At 45.4% G+C, this 10654-nt stretch overlaps 1 protein-coding gene across 5 annotated transcripts in view; it reads right to left on the minus strand.

Moving 5' to 3' along the window:
• The window catches only part of LOC140481632 (nectin-3-like), a 117845-nt gene that overhangs the window by 99335 nt on the left and 7856 nt on the right, over nucleotides 1–10654 (minus strand). For 4 of the 5 annotated variants that reach the window (XM_072578135.1, XM_072578137.1, XM_072578139.1 and 1 more), the window contains 2 exons: nucleotides 7084–9105; nucleotides 217–331 (listed from right to left, as the gene is read on the minus strand). The gene's annotated coding sequence lies outside the window, so the exon portion shown is untranslated. Of the gene's footprint in view, nucleotides 1–216; nucleotides 354–7083; nucleotides 9106–10654 lie in introns of those variants that run through there. The other variant, XM_072578134.1, reaches the window with a different exon arrangement.

The raw sequence follows: 10654 nt of genomic DNA on the forward strand, positions 1-10654 counted from the left end.
TGCTTGAACATCAAATAGCCATAAAAAGACATGATCCACTCTCACTAGCATCTTTACATACAGATGAGGAAGGACATCACTCGACTGGGACAACACATCCACTCTAGGACAAGCCAAACAGAAACAGAAGTGTTAAGCAGTCTCCAATGGGTTTTATTTTTTAAAGTTGGTAAAATAAAAACAGCCTGAATGAGTGAGGTCTAGCTCCCACAGTACCTGAACTTTTTACAGTTTTAGCCTTCAGTAGCTGTTGCAGGAGTCTTGAAACTTGGTGTAGAAGGTCTTATTCTTCTCTCTGTTTCAGCTAAAAGCTGGGGTTCTCTTCCTGCTTCTAGAATTGCATGTGAGACAGTCTATTTTACTTATGGATACTGTCATGGATAGATACATCAGCATAGACTGTCCACCCCTTGCTTGCAAAATCTGCAACAGTTGTGTCCAATATTAGAAGTGATTCTTCAATTGGACAAGGTTTGTAGGATAATCGTAAATGTGTGAAGAATTGTACTGGCAAACAATTTAGGATTGTCAGTCACTTTCGCAGGAGACTGCAAGATACATGGGTCAGTACACAGGGCCATGTTTTGTGTAGACAAAAAGAACATGTGCATATACCATACCTGTTTCCGCTCAACAAAATAAATAACACATACCTGCTGATTCATTTCTCATGGCAACCAATCAAGATCAACCTGTCAGTTTTAAAATCAAAACCAAGCTTGGCAGTTAACAAGCTACATTCTCCATGGCAATGTCTCAACCAGAGATCACTTGCCAGCCTGTCAGCACTCTCAATAGACAATAGCCAATAGGTGCAGGAGTAGGCCATTCAGCCCTACGAGCCTGCACCGATATTCAATATGATCATGGCTGATCATTCCTAATCAGTATCCTGTTCCAGCCTTATCTCCATAACCCTTGATTCCACTATCTTTGAGAGCTCTATCCAACTCTTTCTGAAATGAATCCAGAGACTGGGCCTCCACTGCCCTCTGGCGAAGAGCAGTCCACACAGCCACCACTCTCTGGGTGAAGACGTTTCTCCTCATCTCTGTCCTAAATGGTCTACCCTGTATTTTTAAGCTGTGTCCTCTGGTTCGGCACTCACCCATCAGCGGAAACATGTTTCCTGCTGCCAGAGTGTCCAATCCTTTCATAATCTTCTATGTCTCAATCAGATCCCCTCTCAGTCTTCTAAACTCAAGGGTATACAAGCCCAGTAGCTTCAGTCTTTCAGTGTAAGGTAATCCTGCCATTCCAGGAATTGACCTAGTGAACCTACGCTGCACTCCCTCAATAGCCAGAATGTCTTTTCTCAAATTTGGAGACCAGAACTGCACAAAGTACTCAAGGTGTGGTCTCACCAGGGCCCTGTACAGCTGTAGAAGCGCCTCTTTGCTTTTATACTCAATCCCTCTTGTTATGAAGGCCAGCATGCTATTAGCCTTCTTCACTCCTTTCATACAGCATAAATTTTGGCTTGCCTTTATTGAAAATTTTATGAAGTATCTCTGCAGTGATTGTAATGAGGTCAGCCAGGTGGACCTCATAGTATATGAGCTCCATGATTGGGCTATTAATCTGGTCCAATGAGGGAGCCCTAGCTGACAGACATAACTGGGAGTGTCAGAGATCTTCATGATTTCAAGATGAAAAACTTTAATAAACGATGTCAAAGTCACTACATTTAAAATATTAATCTCTATTTTTCTGTCCACAGATGCTACCAGACCTGCTGAACTTCTCCAACAATTTCTGTTTTTGTACCATGAGCCCTTATACTGTTCTGAAATGTTTCAACCATTTAAGTACTCCGCGCTGACAGATTCTCCAAGCAGACTGAATTCCTCCATGTTGTAGGAATAAGGTAAGACAATAAAAATAATTTATATAAGACAGTGTATAAAAGGGTTAAGTGATACCATGAAGTAAGCTCTACCCATTTGGACATAAAGGACAGTTCCTAACAGGAGCTAACCAGTTCTCCAGTTGTTATTTATGTATTCCAGATGTTTCTTCCAGGTTTTCTCTATATTGGGGAGGCCAAATGTAAACTAAGGGAATGTTTCACTGAGCATCTCAGCCATGCCCACCTGGACCTCCCAGTCACTGCCCATTTTAATTCCCCTTCCCACTCTCTTTCTGACATGACCATCCTTGGCCTTCTCCATTGCCGAAATGAATCCGACTGCAAATTGGAGGAACAACACATCATCTTCCTCTTGGGCAACCTACAGCCCGGAGGACTCAACATTGAGTTCTCCAATTTCAAACATCCTCCCTTCCCATCCCCTGAATCCCTTCCCAGCCCATGCCCCTCCCTTCCATACCTCTCAGCCATGTACTGGATTCATCCCTTCCATCGACCAATCAGATTGTACCCTCTACCTGTCTTCATCTGTCGAGGAGAAAGTGAGGACTGCAGATGCTGGAGATCAGAGCTGAAAATGTGTTGCTGGAAAAGCGCAGCAGGTCAGGCAGCATCCAAGGAACAGGAGAATCGACGTTTCAGGCAAAAACCCCTTTTTTTAACAGCTCCCCTTATACCCACCACAGTCCTGAAGAAGGGTTACACGCAAAACGTCAACTTTTCCACCTCCTGATGGTGCGTGGTTTGCAGTGCTCTCCCAGCCTCCTGCCTGTCTACCTTGGATTCCAGCATCTGCAGGTTTTGATTTGTCTCAGATGTTTCAGTAGCAGTAATGTCTACTTACTGTGAAGTGAAGCATGAGGTTGTACTAGGGACTCTCATGTATTTCAGATGCAATGTTAAGAGCTATTAAGTGCAATTTAATAAACCTATTACACTGTTTATCAAGATTGGGCTAATCTTCTGAGCATTCTATACGGGCATTCTTTCCCACATTGTATCAGCAATTTATCAATAGACTTTTTAACAGTAAGAAGGGTTGGTGGCAGTTAATCTACCCAGGGCTGTCAGCTCGTTCAGCTGGATACTACTATAACTTTGAATTCGTGTGCAACCAGGATCATTCAAAGTTATTAGACATTTCAGGGACGGAAAAAGCAATTACTGCCAGACACATGCCAGTCTTGACATGGGCTGCATTCAGCACAGCCAATCCACCTTCACCTACTTATGGTCCTCATTATCAGCTACTCTTCCTCCCTGACAGACTGCCATCGATCAAACTGATGTAATCAACCAGGCTTTAAGGGGGCCACACCTGCAGTTTCTCTGAAAACCTCATTCCATCTTGCAGTTACATTTGAAAGCAACCTCTGGGAGATAAACTGTGGAGACCATCCCCCCATCTGCTGAGGTATTTTTGCAATTCTGAAATCATATCCAACAATTTGCATTTTGACCCAGAAAACTAGGCCTATGTGAAAAGTACAGACTAAAATCTGTTCAATATTTCTAAATCTGTTGTGTGGTATCTCAAAAGATGTTTAGAAGGTGCACTACTCAATGAGTTTTGAGTCCAGTGACCCATCTACAAAACTGATAGTATCCAAGCAAAGGTGTTCAATGTTGAAGACCGGGGTTTGGACAAGGATGGGGTGGGATGGAGTGAGTGGAAAGGTAGTGATGGAACTCCGAGAGAAAGGGAAGGATAGTTAGAGAGACAAAGAAATGAATGATAGTCTGCCGGGGTGAAGGAAAAGCTGATAATGGGAGCCATAGGTAGGTGAAAATAGTTTGGCTGTGCTGAAATCAGCCCATGGCTTGACTGGTATGTGTCTAGTTGTGGCAGCCAGCTGGAGGTGGTGGACATATACGGATATTCCCGTCTCCTTCCTTGTCAACATTCCACATGGACCATTCCCTATGGACGGCCTGGTCCACTTCTCTTTCACTGTCAACATTTACCCACACTCCCACAGCGCCTTCCCATGAAATCGCAGAAGGCGTCGTATGTACCAGTTACTTCCTCCCTCCTCACTATCCAAAGCCCCAGATGCATTTTCCAAGTAAAGCAGCAATTTATCTGCATTTCATTTAATCTAGTCTACTGCATTTGCTGCTCACAGTGTGGTCTCCTGTACACCACTGAGACAGAATGTAGAGTGAGTGACCACTATATGGAACATCCATCTTCTCTTTGTAAAAAATGACCCTGAGCTTCCTGTTGCCTGCCACTTCAACACACCTGGTTAGAGACAAAATAAACTGCAGATGCTGGAATCCAAGGTAGACCAGCAGGAGGCTGGAAGAACACAGCAAGCCGGGCAGGATCAGGATGTGGGGAAGTTGACGTTTTGGGTATAACCCTTCTTCAGGATTACCATGCTCTCTGTCATGGGCCTGCTGCAGTGCTCCAGCGAGGTTCAGTAAAGCTGAAAGAACAGCATCTCATTGTCCACTTGGGAACTCTACAGCCTTCAGGATCAATATCAAGGGTTAGTGATTTGAGGTCCTGAATATCATCTTCCATATCCTTTACCCACCCCAACACGCCAGACCCTGTCATGAGATGCTGCTTTCAGCACAGTCAACCCATTTCCACTAAAAACAGAAACTGCCGTAAAAATTCAGCAGATCTTGGCGATGGAGGAGGCTCAGGACCGGCATGTCCTTGGTGGAGTGGGAGGGGGAGTTAAAGTGTTCAGTTACAGGGCGGTTGATTTGGCTGGTGTGGGTGTCCCAGAGATGTTCCCTGAAATGATCTGCAAGTTGGCATCCTGTCTCCGCAATGTAAATGAAACCGCATTGGGTCCAACTGATGCTGTAAATGGTGTATGTGGGAGTACATTTCTGTCGGATGTGGAAGGATTCTTTGGGACCTTGTTTGGAGGTGACGGGGGAGGTGTGGGCACAGGTTTTGCACTTTTTACGATGGCAGGGAAAGGTGCCAGGAGATGGGGGGGTTGGTGGAGGGCATTGACCTGACAAGGAAGTCGCAGGGAGAATGGTCTCTCCGAAACTCAGATCGGGATGGAGAGGGAAACATATCTCTGGTGAAGGGGTCTGTTTGGAGGTGACAGGAAATGGCGGAGGATGATATGGTGTATCTGGAGGTTGGCGCAGTGGAAGGTGAGGAGTAGGATTTCTTTTTCCCTTTTGTGATTGGAGGGGTCGGGTTCAAGGGCAGAGGTGCGGGAAATAGAGGTTACGCTGGAGAGCATTGTGGATCATGTGTGAGGGGAAATTATAGTCTCTGCAGAAGATGACCTTGTTCTATGGTGGAATTGGTCCTCCTGGGAGCAGATGTGGTGGAGGTGGAGGAATTGGGAATAAAGGATAGCGTTTTTACAGGAGGCAGGGTGGGAGAAGGTGTAGTCTAGATAGCTGTGAGAGTCAGTGGGTTTGTAGTAGACATCTGTGTTGAGTCGGTCACCGTAAATGGAGATGGAGAGGTTCAGGAAGGGGAGGGAGGTGTCTGATATGGTCCAGGTGAACTTGAGGTCAGAGTGGAAGGTGTGAGGGAAGTTGATGAACTGTTCAACCCACACATAGGAGCAGGACGTGGCGCTGATACAGTCATTGATGTAGCGGAGGAAATGGTGGGGAATGGTGCTGGTGTAGCTGTGGAAGATGGATTGTTCTATGTACCCGACCAAGGGGCAGGCATAGCTGGGCCCAGACCCCTGTTGGTCTGCAGGAAGTGGGAGGATTGGAAGGAGAGGTTGTTGAGCATAAAGACCAATTCAGCCAGTCGAATGAGAGTATCAGTGAACGAGTACAGGTTGGGTAGGCGTGAGATTAGATGGCTTACAGTGTGGAAACAGGCCCGTTGGCCCAACAAGTCCACAGCGACCCGTCGAAGCCCAACCCACACAGACCCATTCCCCTACATTTACCCCTACACCTAACTCTAGGGGCAACTTAGCATGGGTAATTCACCTAACCTGCACATTTTTGGACTGTGAGAGGAAGAAACAGAAGGCTTGGAGGCCTTGGTCATGGCGGATAGATGTATACATGGACTGGATGCCCATGGTGAAGATAAGGCATTGGGAGCTGGGGAAATGAAAGTCATGGAGGAGGTGGAGGGTGTGGATGGTGTGCTGAACGTAGGTGGGGAGTTCCTGGACTAAGGGGAACAGGACGATGTCAAGTTCAGAGATAAGTTCGGTAAGTTTGCCAAGGGTGTATTTATGTGATGTTACTACATTGGAACAGTTACTGTCCAGTAGAGGTAGTTCTCCTGTAATGCTATAATTGCATTCCAGGGAAACATCACTTAATAGAAATAATGGGGGCTATGAGAAAAGTGGGGTTTGGGGCAGACCGGTAAAAAATATCACGCACCCTCACTCAAAAATCTAAAACAAAATATAGCACGGCCTGAATGTAGGTTGAAAATATATTTATTAACAGAATTAAATTTAACACAATATGTTTAAAAGAACCAATGTAAGTAAGCAGCTCTCTGTATGGTCCCTCCATCTTGGGAGGAAGAACTTCTCTTCTTCTGCCTCAGCACCTTACAACCACATGGCATCAACTTCACACGTTCCCAAACCTCCCCTCCCCTTACCTCATCCCAGATCCAACCCTCAACTTGTCACCACCCTCTTGACCTGTACTACCTGTCCGTCTCCCTTCCAACCTATCCACTCCACCCTCCCTACTGACCTACCACAATTACCACTCCCCCCCCCCCCCCCCCCCATCTGCCTTCCCACCTACCACTACCGATATACCAACTCAAGTGTTAGTTTGCTGTCCATCTCTATCTTAGTTTGTGTGTTTCTGGAGAAACAAACAAACCTTCCTTCTCCTCCCCAGCTCCAAACACACACTCTCTCTTGATCGTCAATTGGAGAGAACACTGAGCAGAGAAACTCAAGCTGTTTGATCTGAGTTAGAGTGGGGAGCACAACTTTTCTCCCATGGTCACTTTCTAATTGAATTTTCCTGAGTATTTTTGGGCCATTCATGGGGTCCTGTTGATGCTCGCCCTGGGTACTTTCAGTGCTGCCGCTCAAGTTAACACTCATCTTGCACTGTAATTATGATCTTATTCAGTAACTAATTTTGCATGTCAGATAATGTGATATTTCTTAAAAATATCTAGTGTCAGATTTAAAACAGAAAACTAAATGTTTTGATGTCCAAAAAATGTACACAAAATTATAAATAAAATTGACTGTACAGTTAAGAAATTCACATACCTACAAACAAATCAAAAGCAATGTCAGGATAACAATGAGGTACCGTGGCTCAGTGGCTTGTTCTGTTGCCTCACATTTCCAGGGACCAGGGGTCGATTCCAGCCTCAGGTGACTGTGTGGAGTTTGCAAGTTCTCTTTGTGTCTGTGTGGAGTTCATCTTGTGCTCCAGTTTCCTCCAATATGTTCAGTGTATTGGCCAAGTTAAATTGTCCATAGTAGGTTGTGTAGGTTAGGTGCATTAGTCAGGGGAAATGTACACTAATAAGGTAGGGTAATGGGTCTGGGTGGGATACTTTTCAGAGGGTTGGTGTGAAGTTGTTGGGCCAAAGGGCCTGTTTCCACACTGTAGGAATTCTGACTCTGGAAGGCTGATAAGGTGACTGTGACAGTGGTTTGGTCTTCAGACTCATCGATGAGACTAAGGTTCCCCATAGTAAACTAATAGAGAAAGTGAAGTCACATGGTGTGCAGGGTGTTCTAGCTAGGTGGATAAAGAACTGGTTGAGTAACAGGAGACAGAGAGTGTAGTTGAAGGGAGTCTCGCGGAATGGAGAAATCTGATCAGTGGTGTTCCACAGGGATCGGTGCTGGGGCCGCTGTTGTTTGTGATATACATAAATGACCTGGAAGAAGGCACTGTTGGTATGATCAGCAAGTTTGCAGATGACACGAAGAATGGGAGAGTAACAGAAAGCATAAGGGACTGTCAAAGAATACAGGAGAATATAAATAGACTGGACAGTTGGGCGGAGAAGTGGCAGATGGAGTTCAATCCAGGCAAATGTAAGGTGATGCATTTAGGCAAGTCTAATTCTGGAGCGAATTATACAGTGAATGGAAGAACTTGTGTTGCAGACGTTTCGTTCCCTGTCTCAGTGACATCCTCAGTGCTTGGGAGCCTCCTGTGAAGCGCTTCTGTGATCCGGCATTTATAGTGGTATCATCCACAGATTCAATCAATAAGCACATTGACCTGGACCCAATGTACCGGCCACTGCAACAGACAGCTGGAGCTGACAACCGGAAGCAGCAGATTCAAACCACTACAAATGCTGGAGGAAAGATCACAGAAGCGCTTCACAGGAGGCTCCCAAGCACTGAGGATGTCACCTAGACAGGGGACAAAACGTCTGCAACATAAATTCCCAGCTCAACGAACAGAACCACAACAACGAGCACCCGAGCTACAAATCTTTTCACAAACTTTGAGTGAATGGAAGAGCCTTGGGAAAAGTTAATGAGCAGAGAGATCTGGGAGTGCAGGTCCATTGTACCCTGAAGGTTGCTGCACTGGTGCATAGACTGGTCAAGAGGGCATATGGTATGCTTGCCTTCATTGGACGGGGTATTGAGAATAAGAGCTGGCAGGTCATGTTAAAATTGTACAAGACATTGGTTCGGCCGCAATTAGAATACTGTGTACAGTTCTGGTCGCCACATTACCAAAAGGATGTGGACACTTTGGAGAGGGTGCAGAGAAGGTTTATGAGGATGTTGCCTGGTATGGAAGGTGCTAGCTATGAAGAGAGGTTGTGTAGGTTAGGTTTGTTTTCATGAGAGAAAAGGAGATTGAGGAGGGAACTGATTGAGGTTTACAAAATCATGAAGGGTATAGACAGGGTAGATAGAGATAAGCTTTTTCCCAGTGTGAAGGATTCAATAATGAGAGGCCACGCTTTCAAGCTGAGAGGTTAAAAGTTTAAGGGGATACACGTGGCAAGTATTTTACACAGAGGGTGGTGGGTGTCTGGAATGTGTTGCCAGCAGAGGTGGTAGAGGCGGGCATGGTAGATTCATTTAAGATGCATCTGGGCAGATGCATGACTAGGTGGGGAGCAGAGGGATACAGATGCTTAGGAACCGGGCGACAGGTTTAGGCAGTAGATTTGGATCGGCTCAAGCTTGGAGGGCTGAAGGGCCTGTTCCTGGGCTGTAAAGTTTCTTTGTTCTTTCTTTGTTCTTTGATGCTCCAGTTGAATCTGTCAATCAATTTGATTAATCAGATGGTTCATTTTCTTCCACCTGTGGGTAAACAGAAATACAGATCATGTAGAATTTAGTGGAATACAGTAAAGGTTCAAGAAGCTGAACAACGATTAACAGTGATATACATTCACCAAGATTTCAGTGAAGAATCAGCAACGTTTAAGAAAGATGGTAAGGACAAGCCAGGGAATTGTAGACCAGTGAGCCTGACGTCAATGTGGGCAAGTTGTTGAAGGGAATCCTGAGGGACAGGAAGTACATGTATTTGGAAGACAAGGACTGATTTGGGATAGTCAACATGGTTTTGTGCATGGGAAATCATGTCACACAAACTTGATTGAGTATTTTGAAGAAGTAACAAAGAGGATTGATGAGTGCAGAGCAGTGGATGTGATCTATATGGACTTCAGTAAGGCGTTCGACAAGGTTCCCCATGGGAGACTAATTAGCAAGGTTAGATCTCATGGAATACAGGGAGAACTAGCTATTTGGATACAGAACTGGCTCAAAGGTAGAAGACAGAGGGTGGTGGTGGAGGGTTGTTTTTCAGACTGGAGGCCTGTGACCAGTGGAGTGCCACAAGGATTAGTGCTGGGTCCTCTACTTTTTTGTCATTTACCTAAATGATTTGGATGCGAGCATAAGAGGTATGGTTAGTAAGTTTGCAGATGATACCAACATTGGAGGGGTAGTGGACAGCGAAGCGGGTTACCTCAGATTACAACAGGATCTTGATCAGATGGGCCAATGGGCTGAGAAGTGGCAGATGGAGTTTAATTCAGATAAATGCGAGATGCTGTATTTTGGGGAAGCAAATCTTAGCAGGACTTATACACTTAATGGTAAGGTCCGAGGGAGTGTTGATGAACAAAGAGACCTTGGAGTGCAGGTTCATAACTCCTTGAAAGTGGAGTCGCAGGTAGATAGGATAGTGAAGAAGGTTTTTGGTATGCTCTCTTTTACTGGTCAGAGTATTAAGTACAGGAGTTAGGAGGTCATGTTGCAGCAATACAGGACATGGGTTAGGTCACTGTTGGAATATTGCATCCAGTTCTGGTCTCCTTCCTATCGGAAAGATGTTGTGAAACCTGAAAGGGTTCAGAAAAGATTTACAAGGATGTTGTCAGGGTTGGAGGATTTGAGCTATAGGGAGAGGCTTAACAGACTGGGGCTGTTTTCCCTGGAGTGTCGGAGGCTGAGGGGTGACCTTATAGAGGTTTACAAAATCATGAGGGGTATGGATAGGATAAATAGACAAAGTCTTTTCCCTGGGATCAGGGAGTCCAGAACAAGAGGGCATAGATTTAGAGCGAGAGGAGAAAGATATAAAAAGAGACCTGAGGAGCAACTTTTTCATGCAGAGGGTGGTACGTGTATGGAATGAGCTGTCAGAGGAAGTGGTGGAGGCTGGTACAATTGCAACATTTAAAAGGCATTTCGATGGGTACATGAATAGGAAGAGTTTGAAGGGATATGGGCCGGGTGCTGGTAGGTGGGACTAGATTGGGTTGGGATATCTGGTCGGCATGTCCTCAGCAGAGTGGGAGGGGGAGTTGAAATGTTGGGCCATGGGACAGTGTGGTTG

This window comes from Chiloscyllium punctatum, chromosome 9 (assembly GCF_047496795.1).
Source record: "Chiloscyllium punctatum isolate Juve2018m chromosome 9, sChiPun1.3, whole genome shotgun sequence".
NCBI classification, from domain to species: domain Eukaryota; kingdom Metazoa; phylum Chordata; class Chondrichthyes; order Orectolobiformes; family Hemiscylliidae; genus Chiloscyllium; species Chiloscyllium punctatum.